The sequence below is a fragment of the Podarcis liolepis genome, assembly GCF_965112155.1.
Source record: "Podarcis liolepis genome assembly, chromosome: 2".
Lineage (NCBI taxonomy): Eukaryota > Metazoa > Chordata > Lepidosauria > Squamata > Lacertidae > Podarcis > Podarcis liolepis.
In genome coordinates, this window is record NC_139555.1 from 41,476,988 (window position 1) to 41,490,826 (window position 13,839).

The window sequence follows — 13,839 nt, forward strand, 5'->3', positions numbered from 1 at the left end:
CCAGCCCCCCCTGCACCCCCACGCTACGCCACTGGAAACGGGGGGCACCGGACAGATCTTTGAACCACGGAGCCGGATCTGCTTAAGACGGCCCTAAACACCAATGTGCATTTGGCAGGAAGTTCCACACCCCTGCCTGTGTTAAAGGAAAAAGTCATCCAAGCAGGAAAAGTGGCAGATAGGTCCACAAGAGGAGCCCTGCTGGATCTGGCAAGTGGCCCATCTAGTCCAGCATTCAGTTCTCAAAAGTGGAGAGATGCTTGTGGGAAGCCTGCAAGCAGGACCTGAGCAAAGGATCACTCTTCCCTCCTGTAGTTTCCAGCAACTGGAAACTTCATGAAACATACACTCACACACCCCTCACCCCCTGCATGCAATTTCTAGAATTTCACCGCTAGGAAGAATCTAAAATAACATCATCTTAATTGCCATTTTGCATTTAATCATTTGTGCAAAGAATACTCTGAAATTCACAACAGCCAAATTGCCTTCATCTCACAGCTAAAAAAAGACCTTACTATGGGCCCCAGCTCAGAGTAGGGTTGCAAGTGGTTCACATGTCCTGATAGGACCCCTAACCCAGCTCCAGACCTTCCACTATCACCCCCAGGACCCTAGTCTGTTTTTGAGCTGAATCCCAAGTGCTGGTTTTGACTTTAAAGTCCATCATGGCTTAGGATCAGCCTGTGTGGAGAGCTGCCTGTCTCCACATTTGCCTACCTGTACATTAAGGTCTTAAATGGAGGTGCTCCTGCAGGGGCCCCTTTCACCTCAGGTGCGGAAGGTGCCTATCAAGATAGAGAGCCTTCTCAGTGGTGGCACCCTAGTTCATAGAATCGTAGAATCATAGAGTTGGAAGAGACCACAAGGGCCATCGAGTCCAACCCCCTGCCAAGCAGGATGCAGGATGCTCTTCCCAGTGAGATTGTTATTGCCCTTTGGTGCCAGGAAAAAACCATTTTTTATTTTCCCAAGACCTTAAGATACCATTTTAATCCCACTAACTCTTCTGTGTTGCTTTTATGATTTTGTGACTTGCAAGAGTGTAGCAGTTACTTGTCAGGGAACTGCCATCAGCTCAGAGGCGAGAGGTGGAAGGGCAGCTGGGTTACAGGGAGCCTCCAAAGATTGTGAGAAGCAGCACTTCCTCCGCGGAGGAGGGAAGCCCCGCCTCTAGTGGGGAAGAGATGCAGGGCTCGGAGGATGCAAGAGAGAGCCAAGACACCGTGCATGAGCAAAGTGGGGGGGAAGGAGGTCCCCCTTTACCCACACCCTCTCTGCGCAGTAGGTTTACGCGCAGAGAGGGGGAGTCTACTCTGCTGGGGAAAGTTTAAGGACCGCCCACTCTCAGATTCTGCTAGTGACTGAGCAAGACATGGAACTGAGACGTTCTGCAATGTAAATGTTTTTGCACCAATAATAAAGCCTTTGAAAAGACCAGTGGGGATCTTGCCTGTTCGCTCTCGAGCAACCACGCCAGTAGGCATAACGTTACTGTTTAATTCAACTGCCCTTGGGAATATGATGGAAGGTGAGAATAAATTATTTAAATTAATCAGTTCAAGTAGGCCCTGCTTAACTCATCAGACATCTTCCTGACAGCGTTGCTTCCAGTGCCCACTGCCATAAACAGGATGGTCCAAAAGTGGCATGCCACAGTGCCACCTTGTGGGCATATGTGCCCTAGACTAGGCATGGAAGTGATAGCTGAGCAAAGGTCTGCAGGGTTGGAAAGAACAGGCTTCTTCCTTCTTCTTTTTTGCATTAATAAAATATGAAGACTTTAAGGATTTGCACAAATCCAGTTCAGTAATTTATCAGCCTCGACTTGCAATGAAACCTGGTCCAATTCACATTCAGTTTGCTTGCAATTTGTAGATTCAGTTTGGTCTTATTTGTGAGATAACAGGATTTGTGAGATTTTCACTGGTGGCCTTTTGTTAGGATCACGTTTATTTATTTTTTTACATTTTGGAGCTATTTTTAAGGGAAAACGACACTGCTGACATGGGTTGCCATACGTCTGGATTTTCCCAGACATTATTTATTATTATTATTATTATTATTATTATTATTATTATTATTATTATTATTATTGCCAATTTCCGTCCAGACACTGCTTCTGACTGAGGTATTCTGGGTATGTCTGGGGAATTCAGGATGTATGGCAACCCTAATCAGCAAACTTTTGCTATGTCCTGAACAGAAGCCTGATCCACGGAAATTTAGCAGATTTACATTCACCCAGTGTACTTCTGATGATGGAGGGTTGCATTGCAAAACTGGTCTCTGTGCTTGAGCAGGCTAATATAGGAGGATGCAGTTCTTAAGATATCCTCGTCCTATGCTGCCGAGAGCTTTAAAGATGATGATGATGTTATCAAGCCCAACACCTTGAATTGGTACAAAACATGGAACAGAAACAGATTAAAGTAACATAATACTGGAGTTGTATTAAGGCTCTAGATAACTACTTACCAGCCACATTTTGTACTAATTGTTGTTTCTGAACTGTGTTCAAAAGCAGCCCCATGTAGAGTGCACTAAAGTAATCTAATTTGGATGTAACTAGGGCATGGGCCCTCTGTGGCTATGGCCTTGCCTAGCATATCACCAATTAAACCTATGACCGTGTGAGTTTTAAATTCATTGGGTTTTCTTTTGTCATTTTTTTGTGGGAAAGTCCTCCTGCAATTGGCAAGAGAGGGCAAACAGCGCTTCACTGTGGTAGAAGAGTGGCAGTGACACAGTCAACCAGTCCCAGCTGCAGCAAGCATGAACTACAGTGTGTGTCGGAGCAACACAGAAGGTGGCTCGAACTCTGAAGAGACAATGCTGTTGGTGAAGAACAGTGCATTCTGGAAAAAGGAAGGGTAACTCTGAGCTAACCAGCTTTGCTCTGGAGTCAAGAATCGTGGGGAGTGTATGACTCAGGTCAGACTGGCCCAACCTGCTTTCAGGAGAAAGAGAAGGCACCAGAGGCCTCATGCAAATCACTCACAGTCATGAGACCCAGGGCAAGGCTGTGATGTTCTTAAATGCAGTCCAGCCTGTAATCAGCTTCGAATCACTACTTGCTCAGAGATGTTGTCTCCTTGAGAGGGTGGAATCCACAAAGAAACATTGCAGCCTTGGCCTGGGCAAAGGACAAAGTGATGCAGCGTGTGTTATGTAATTTAGAGTTGTATAATCAACCTAGATGGACCTTGTCTTCTGTATCTCAATTAGCCAACACAACTGTGATTTGAAAGCCAAATGAGAGGGATGGTACCCAAGTGGGAAGAATGGTGCAGGACAAAGAAAGATTTTGTAAGGTGTAGAAAGTCACCTGGAAGCAGCTGCAGCAGCAGGTGCTTCAGGGAACTGATACCTATACATCTCTGGCCTTGTGGGGAAGATTGAAGCATGAATCTCAAAGTCTCAAAGCTGGTGGCTGGGGAAACCCAGCCAAATGGGTGGGGTATAAATAATAAAATATTACTATTACTACTACTACTATTAATATATGGAGCCTCCAGTAGAACTGAGGCAGCCCCAAATATGCAAGCTATCTGGCTGCTCGCTGGCTCTTCACACTAGGCATATGAGGCAAGTAGATCACCCTTGCATTCCTAACTGTAACAAAGGTTACCAATTTCAAAGTGTCCCAAGAGTCCAAGGACTGTAGGATGAGCCAACCCTCAAGTGCCCTCTGAATCATCCCATACATTTCCCCAAAGTTATTTGGGACTAGCCGCTGTCTGAGACAGGATTCTTGGCTAAGTGGGCTGTTGCCCTAATTTCGTAGGCACTTGAATGATCTTGGTTGACAGGAGAGGCAGATCCTGCCGGTTAGGAACATTCCAGGGTATGGTCTGAAGGCACATGCAAGAGACATCCTGGGAACCACATGGCACACTGCCTTCCACTTTCTGTTATGGAAGAAAGGCAGTATATAAATAAAATTTGTTAGCAAGCAATGTATTACGTGTGCATGCATTACAGCCACTCCTCTCCCTCCTCTCAGGATCCATTCCTTCCTCCAGCCTCACTTGTCAGGAATCTCTGCAGTTTACCCTGTACACTCTGTTCTCTAGCAGTGGGTTCCTGTCTGAAATGACAGAAGGCTTTTGAATTATTATATGCAGGTAGAATTGGAAGCTGGTAGCTGAAATGTAACTGCACAATAAGGTTGGGGAGCCTTTATCAGCCCAAGACATGTAATTTTAGCATTTCATTTTAACAAAAAGTTTTGGGGTGTTTGTTTGCTTTTTGATGATGATGATTTTACTTAAATTTTATGCAGCTCCTTTTTATGTTTGTCTTAGATTTTGCTTAGAGATCTTTCTGGTTCTAGTAAGTGAGATTGTGTGTGTGTGTGTGTGTGTGTGTGTGTGTATGTGTGTATGGGGACTTGTCCTTCTGCCACCTGAGAAGGATCCCAATGGTCTCATAATAATGGAACTAAATGCTGGGCTACTATGATTCCCACAGAACCATGTGTCAGCATCTAAACCTGTTTGACTGACTCAGTTGTATCTCTCAAGTTCCCAAATAAGTTGACTAGAGAAGAGGTAGAGTGTATGTATTTATACTCCTGGAGAATGGGGACACTACCCACCCTAGCCTGCAGCAAGGAGGTGCCCACTTGATCTGCCCAAATGTCTCTGTTCCCATTGTTGCTAGAAGTAGCAGGAGCTGATGGGCCTGTTTCGCCAGAGTCTATAAATAAATGTGGTGGTGAGCTCATAGTTTCATTTTGGCCTAGTTCTCACTGAGGGTGTAAATCCTGAATCAGGACTGTACCACTCTGGACTGCAAGTGAGGTTCACATGATTAAATGTTCCTCAGCAAACAAACAAACAAGCAAACAACCATGCACATGGAAAATTGGCACACCAGAGAGAATCACCCTAGTCCAGACTGCTCCCCAACATGCTAGTTCTCTAGGAAGCAGATTACATGGGATATAGAAACACAGGAAACTGCCTTATAATGAATCAGGCCACTGGTCCACTTATCTCAGCATGGTCTACCCTAGTGCTTTTTTTCTGGGGAGACGCAAGGGGACGCATACCCCTAAACAGTTTGTGAATCCAAGTTTGGCCTCATTGAGGGGCAGTATTTCAATATGAGTAGGAAAATGAGAGTACCCCTAACATTTTTAAAAGAAAAAAACCACTGGTCTACCCAGATTGGCAGTGGTTCTCCGGGGTTCCAGGCAGGGATCTTCTTCCAGCCCTACTTGAAGGTGTTGGGGAATGAACTGGGGACCTTCTGACTGTAGAGCAGATGTTCTACCACTGAGTTATGGCCCTTCTCCTTCCATGACTGGATACCCTGCTATTGTGTAGGTATTGTATATCCAGCCACCTGTTTTCCCCAGTGGAGCAAATAGCAGCTTGGGAGGTGCAGATTAGAAAGGGGAAATGACCCAAGGGAAGGATTGAAGTCCCCTCCCACATGTTAGGATGCTGTCAGCAACTCCCAGCTAGTTGCCCAGGAAATTATAATGACAAGGAAAAGTTTCTTACAGTCCTTTTTTTATTTCAGTCTTTACAGAGAGAGACTATAGAACCCAGCCTCTTGGATAATGGCATTGTCCCGAGTGAATCTCCACCCCCCTATCTCTCCCATCTCCTCATTCGTCATCCTCATCATCTCCTCTATGGGTGCTGCTAAGTGCCCTCTGTCTTTGAGCTCTCTGCTCTCCTACTTTTAAGGCTCTCCGGGTTCTGGGAGATAGAGGGCCTGGAATGCTTTCTAATGACAACGTGTCAGCCAGGTGTTGCTCTGGCTCTCCCATGATTTCCCAACTTTCCCCCTCATCTCCCTCTGAGCTGCGACCTCCCTCAAGCACCTCTTGTAAATCTATACTGTCTTCCTCCTTCCTGGACACTGCTTCTTCTGTCAAAACTGGAGCACCTTCATGGGTGCTTCCAACAAAAAGATGAGACGATCCGATGGCCAATTCCATGTGGGTCATGTAGTTTGACCCAAGGAGAAAGGTTGTTTATTCATGGTGGAATATTCCATGCTTCAAACTGTAATTCTGGATAGTCCAGAGACACAGACTCACAGCCTCTGAGAGAAGGAACTGTATCCAAATCATCAGGCAGGAATGCTTGAGTACCACATTTGTAAAGAGGGAAGAAATTGACTCAGAATGATGTGTCTTCTTTGTGTCCTTCAAATACACATTATTTGGGACTTAGGTGGACTATGGTGGGTTCCATTTTTCATTGGGTGGCCAGTGACCTAACTGTGGGGAGTGCAGGAAATCTGGCATTAGGCTTCAATTAGCTGCAAATCCTGACATGCTGTTTTCCTTCTCTGTGCTTTAAGTTTCCAGGAAACTAAATGGGGTCAAGGATGACGAAGTTATCTCTTCATTCCAGTACCTTCTGGGAGGCTGGAATGCTAATAGTATTAAGGCACAGCCCTTGCTGGACTGCACCACTTCCGAGTGCAGGTCAAAGATTGCTTGTTGAATTGTCCCTCAGAACAAAAGCTCCCTGTACATAGAAAATTAGTAGGTCAGAGGTGAATGAGTTTATGCTAGCCTTCTCTTGGGCCTGATAGTTTTCAACATGCACCTTTTTGTGTTGGGACACATTTAAACTAAAAAAAATAAATAAAAAATTTCTATGCTACTTTCCTCCAATGAGCTCAAGATGGTGGAAATGGCTCTCCCCGCTTTCTCTTTTACCTTCACAACAACCTTGTGAGGTAGCTCAGGCTGAGTGATGGTGACTAGCCCAAGGTCACACAGTGAGCTTCATGGCTGAGCGGGGATTTGAACCCTGTTCTCCCAGGTCCTGTCCCAACACCTCCCACCTCCCATCTGAAGCGGGGCAGTCTAGCAACAGTCTAGGAAATATCTGCTGTCCTGGAAGCTTCTCGCCCAAAGCAGCTCCCTTTATGGTCACAGTAGGGGGTGTGTGTCTGCCAAAGCAACAGCCTCCCCATGATGCAGGGCCCCAAACTAGCCTAGAACAGATACAATGATCCCCATGTGACTAAGTTTCATCCTTTCGTGAGGCTCCCCCAGAAGGTACCGGAACATGACGGAAAGCGATTGCGTAAGAGTCGCAACATGATCACCATAAGTCACAAAGTGAGTACTTTCAAAAGCATTGGTACAGGAACAAGCATTTTTTCAGCATGGGAAGGTTATTCTTCCCTACTGTCCTGTGGCAACAATGATGTGTGTCCCAGCACTACTTAGGTCCTAAGGAGTCTTTCAGAACAGCTGGAGAGAAGCTCCTGAAGTACAGTGGTACCTCGGGTTAAGAACTTAATTCGTTCCGGAGGTCCGTTCTTAACCTGAAACTGTTCTTAACCTGAGGTACCACTTTAGCTAATGGGGCCTCCCGCTGCTGCCGCGCCGCCGGAGCACAATTTCTGTTCTCATCCTGAAGCAATGTTCTTAACCCGAGGTACTATTTCTGGGTTAGTGGAGTCTGTAACCTGAAGCATCTGTAACACGAGGTACCACTGTATTGCTTCTGACCATGGTGGGTAAGTAAACACTGCGAGTGATCAATCACAGAAAATGAGGGAGTGAATACAGGGCCCAGTGCATGATGCAGGTACCAGTCCATTTCACCAAGTGGGCTAGAAACAGCTTTGGGAAGGGGGCAATTTAGATCAGGAAAGCAGCACAAGGAAAGGGTTAACCATCTCCACCAAAACCATTGCTTTGATCTAAATCAGAACATCCTCCTTTCAATGGCTGCTTTAAAGTGAAAAGCAAAGAGTCTGGAGAACTGATAATAGACATGCTGCCTGTTCTGGCTCTAAGATGAGTGGAGAACCTTCTGTGAGGCACGGGGGTAACTGTCCAGTGTGGAACAAAGGCCACCTGCCATTCTGCATAGTTCCTCCCCCCCCCACACACACGAGCTTAGCAGTACCTGTAGGGTACAGAAGTCTTGTCCTTCCTCTATGATGTTCACTAGAGATGCCACTATTTACCAACCCTTTCTCATTCCCATACTGGGATACATTGCAGCGTGTGTGTCTGATAGGGAGTCGCTCTTTTCACAACACAGAATAGTATGGTCTATGGTCTCTGTGTCTATGGTCTATGGTCTCTGTGTCTATTTGGACACAAAAGGCCGTTCAGCCCAGCAATGGCCTTCCTGGTAGCGTTGCCACACTATCAGGACTTCCAAAGAAATGACTCGGAAATGGAAACGCATTTATTTATTTAGAACACTTTTTACCCTGCTATTTGACCCAGATTATAATGACCACATATCCTCCAGTTGTCCTTATTTTCCAGGGATAGTTCCTCCTCTTTTCCTTTGCTTGTTTGGGTAGCATTGTGCTATTACAAATGTTCTGTCCGCCCAAGCACATCAATGTTCCACCTGTGCAAGGACACCAGCTTGCCAGATGGAACGATTGCCCTTCCTCTCGCAGTTTTCCTGACTCCCTGAGCTGATTTCAGGGGTGCAGCTGGAGGAGGGGGAGAGGCCCCTTTGCTGACAGGGTTTGCTGGATGAATCTTGCCCCCTGTGCCTTTTAAAATATACCTCCCAAAGGCAAATGTAGGTACAGGGCGGTGGGGTTCCCTGGATGAATTCCATTAGTGGAAGCCCTCACAGTGGCGATGGGGCTCTCCTCATCTTCTTCCCCCCATGTGCCTTGTGTGCCCATCTGTCTCTGCTGAAGTTGGCTCAGAATTGGGGTGCAGTCAGGAGAGTCCACAGAAAGAGCCTGTAAGAGGACCCTCCAACATTTCTCCAATGAAAATAGTGACGTCTCATTCCACAATGATGATTTTACTACAGTGGTTCCTCGGGTTAAGAACTTAATTCGTTCTGGAGGTCTGTTCTTAACCTGATACTGTTCTTAACCTGAAGCATCACTTTAGCTAATGGGGCCTTCCGCTGCTGCAGCACGATTTCTGTTCTCATTCTGAAGCAAAGTTCTTAACCCGAGGTACTATTTATGGGTTAGTGGAGTCTGTAACCTGAAGCATCTGTAACCTGAAGCATCTGTAACCCAAGGTACCCACATCTTCATACTATTTATACACACATCTTACTGGGTTGCCCCAGCCTGGGAGACTTCCAACATATATAAAAACATAATAAACATTAAACATTTTTTTAAAAAAACTTCCCTATTATTGCCTTCAGATGGCTTGGGGGTTGGATAACTCCTTAACCTCTAACATTTCTCCAATGGAAATAGGGACATATTAAGGAAAAGCGGGACATTCTGGGAGCAAATCAGAAACCCGGATGGCTTCTCTAAATCAAGGACATCCCTGGAAAATAGGGACACTTGGAGGGTATGGGATCATCCAGCACAGACAGGAAGTTTATCATAGTGCCACATTGAATTCCACCCAGGAGTTCGGTTCACCAGAGACAAGCAACAGAAAAGTGGATAAACTATCTTTGAAAATTAGGGATAAGTGGAACATATGAAGTCATTCTAATCCAGGAGCTTCTTTGGTTGAAACGCAGGATTAAAAATTGAATTGATCTAAATCAGGGGTTGTCAGCCTGGTCCCTACCACCCACTAGTGGGCGTTTCAGGATTCTAGGTGAGCAGTCGGGGGTTCCATGACACAAGCTGAATCCTCCTTCCATCAAGCACTGGTGGGCGGTAAGGATATTTCACCATCAAGAAAGATGCATTAGTGGGCGGTAGGTACAAAAAAGGTTGACTACCCCTGCTCTAAATAATTAAATAATTTTCTCTTTCTGAGTCATCTCTTCAGAAGTCCTGCTGTTGTTGCAATCCTATCAGGAAGAGCTCTGCTCTTCTTCGTGTCAAAATGTATGCCTTAACCTACATCTCTCAGAGGCAGAACAGACCAGGTATAGTTGGCATTCTGCGATGTGAACCAGGAAGTCCCCAGTGTGGTTCTTCGCCAACTACGTGATCGCCCGTTCAATTATTAGCCTACCATCGGCATAGTTTGTGGCCTACGAAAAACCTCTCCTCTGCAATATAGGAACACTTTGCTGAGCTGCCTTCCTGTGTTCTTGTAAGAATGGATTGCAAGGTGGCAAACTATGCAAAGCAATTAGAACACACCAGAACCCGCTCTATAAATGTTTTTAATGGAGAAGGCACATTGGTTTGCCAGCCTAGTTGCAATTTAATTTAACCTTGATTACTATCTTCTTCATTTGCCTGGGGTAACAGTGTGGGAACTAGCCTTATCCTTAGAAAATATTATCAACCTAAACTTTTTTGGGGGGTGGGGGGAGTTGATATGCAGATCAGATCCTCACCAAATGCCAAGGGTGTGGTGGGGTCTACGTGGGAGGAGGCAGTGCTTGAGGAAGTCACAGAACTGGCCAATTACAGGGTTATAACTGCATTCGTTTGCACAGTTACTGCCATTTAATGCTTAAGTGACTTCCTTCTGAGAAACATGCAAGTAAAACCTATCACCTTGAACTGATCTGTGAAATGATCTGGTATCCAAAACGGTGCACTCTTAATACTGGTCTTATTTGTGATTGGTGTTAGCCAGGTAGGTATGTTCTAGTCCAGACTAGGAAACGTTTTTGCCCTCAAATGCCACGTGGCAGTGGATGGGTAATTGGGGCCCACGTGCCACAGGTGTGGCTGGAGCTATCAGTGGGAGGAGCCATTAATGCACACATTCAAACCCACACACATGCATTCACACACTGTTGGGAAGGACACACAGGGGGAAGGGAGGATCAACAGCTGTTTGATGGGCTGAAGGAGCACAATTTACATGTCCAGGATGGTGGAGCAGGGGTTTCCCATACAAATCAGGGAAGGTCATAGATGTAAATTGGACTGGGATAGCCTAACTTCTGTTCTCTATGGTCTGATAGCATCTAACTCTAGGTTAATTACTGCAACATGTTAGGTGTGGGGCTGGCTCTGAACTTCAGAACACAATGGTTCAAACTCACCAGGGCAAGACAGTTTGTGCATATACAATGGTACCTCAGGTTACATACGCTTCAGGTTACATACACTTCAGGTTACAGACTCCACTAAGTCAGAAATAGTGCTTCAGGTTAAGAACTTTGCTTCAGGATGAGAACAGAAATCGTGCTCCAGCGGCGCGGCAGCAGCAAGAGGCCCCATTATCTAAAGTGGTGCTTCAGGTTAAGAACAGTTTCAGGTTAAGAACGGACCTCCGGAACGAATTAAGTACTTAACCTGAGGTACCACGGTAGTGCCAATCCTGGCTGGACTTCACTGGCTGCCAATTAGTTTCCGGGCCCAATTCAAAATGCTGTTTTTGATCTATAAAGACCACCAGTCCCCATATGAACCAACCTGCAATCATCATCTGAGGCCCTTCTTTGTGCCTTCTCCACAAGAAGTCTGGAGGCTGGCAACACAAGAACGGACCTTTTCTGTGGTGGCCCCCATTTGTGGAATGCTCACCCCAGGGAGGCTTGCCTGGTGCCCTTGTTACATATCTTTAGGGGGCAGGCAAAAAATTTCCTCTGTGACAAAGCCTTTGACCTTTAACTCTCTGTGGCCTTTTAAAAGTTGGTGGGATGACGTTTTGCCAAAAATGCTGTTTTTGTTTCAGGCCTTGCAGATCGTGGACAGAGTGGAATGTTTTGGAAAGTGGCAGAAGGATATTTCCAAATTTGTCTGGCAGGGCAAAAAGCCCCGAATAAAGTTTAAAATACTAACTGACGCAAAGGAAAGAGGGGGGTTTGCCCTGCCAGACTTAAGGTTATATTATGAAGCTGCAGCCTTCTGCTGGATGAAAGATTGGATTCTGTTAGAAAACACTGATGTCCTGGATCTGGAAGGCTTCAATAACTCGCTAGGTTGGCATGCGTATTTGTGGTATGACAAGGCAAAAACACACGGAATGTTTAAAAACCATATTGTCAGAAAAGCAATATTTATGGTCTGGAAAAAATACAAAGACTTATTAGAAAGTAAAACTCCGAGGTGGGTATCACCAATAGAGGCCAAGGCTTGGAAAAAACCCAATATGGAGGCCGGTTGGCCGAAATATTGGGAAATAATAGAAAACATTGGAGACAACTGGAGGTTGCAGAGCTTTGAAAAGTTAAAGGGTGAAGTGCAAGATTGGCTTCATTATGCCCAAATTAATGAGGTTTTTAAGCTAGATAAAAAAACAGGATTCCAGGTGGAAAAATCGAAACTTGAGACAGAATTGCTAGAACCAAAGACCAAGCTATTATCGAGAATGTATAACTTGCTGCTTAAATGGAACACTCAGGATGAGACAGTTAAATCAGCCATGATAAAATGGGCTCAGGACATTGGTTATAACATCATGTCCGAGGACTGGGAAAGGTTATGGACCACCGGTATGAAGTTTACGGCATGTAATGCCTTGAAAGAAAACATTATGAAAATGGTATACAGGTGGTACATGACCCCAGTTAAGCTGGCTAAGATTTACCATTTGTCCGACAATAAATGCTGGAAATGTAAGGAGGCTGAAGGGACATTCTTTCACCTCTGGTGGACCTGCCCAAGAGTGAAGGCCTTCTGGGAAATGATATATAACGAGTTAAAAAAGGTGTTTAAATACACTTTCCCTAAGAAACCGGAGGCATTTCTCCTGGGCATTGTCGGCCAGAAGGTGTTAAAGAAGGATAGAACTTTTTTTATGTATGCCACCACAGCAGCAAGGATTCTTATCGCCAAGCATTGGAAGACTCAAGATTTGCCCACACTGGAGGACTGGCAGACGCAACTGATGAACTACATGGAACTAGCTGAGATGACTGCTAGGATCCGAGATCTGGGAGAAGAAGCAATGGAAGAGGACTGGAAAAAATTTAAGGACTATTTGCAAAAGTATTATAAGTTATATGAACTTTGAGATGCCGTATGATTTGGAAGGTTAGCCCCAGCAACGAGAGTGGATTATATAAGAAATTGGATAATACTTATGAAAGTACCAAAGTTTAAATGTGCAAAAACAATAATATACTATATTTTTAGAGTAAATGGAGTATAAGGGATTTAAGCTTAAATTGCAATTGAAAGTATAAGGAAACACATGAAACAAGGGTATAACTTGCTGATAAATTTTATTGTTGAGAATGCATTGGGCGGGAGACGTGGGGAAGTCCGATGGAAATCTGGAAAAAGTTGTTGAAATGGTCTTGATTTTCTGTATTTCTTCTTCTTTTCTATTCTTTATGCTTTTTCTTTTTTCTGTTGTATGTGTAACTGGAAAAAATGTAATAAAAATTATTATAAAAAAATAAAATAAAAGTTGGTGGGATGCTTTTAATATATTTATTTTTCCTCTTGATTTTTTTTTAAAAAGATTTTTGTTTATGCATTTTCCATTTTTCTTTTTACACATCATGCTTTCTCATCGTACAATATTTCTGTACAGACTTCCCTCTTCCCTCTTGCTTTTAATGCATCTATGCAGGTGGCAGAGGGAGGAGGCGTTCTGCCTGTTTGTAAGTCACTTTGGGTTGCCCTGAGCAAGATAACATGAAGCAACTAACAAATTTAATAAACAACAACAACAACCCCTGTGGGCGCTCTTGTAATATAATTGCCTTTGAGGTTCTTTGAGGGCAGTTTGGTATTTCTCCTTTTTGTACATCGTAATGGCAGATCCTCCTGACTATCTCTCTCAAGTAAATTACAGGCAAGGTGAAAAGTTTAACAAGCCCAACAGATCTGCATCTCGGTTTCAGTATCTCATTCACTAGGAAGACCACATGATGTCCATGCATGTCACAGCCTGGCACAGAAAGAGGTTCTCCTGGCGTCTTTGAGGTGCCATGATTCAGACGCTGAGTTGTAGTGACTCCTCCCCAAGTCCCAAATCGGGAAAGAGAAACCTCCGATTCACAAACGAGTTCCTCCACATTCACTCCTCGG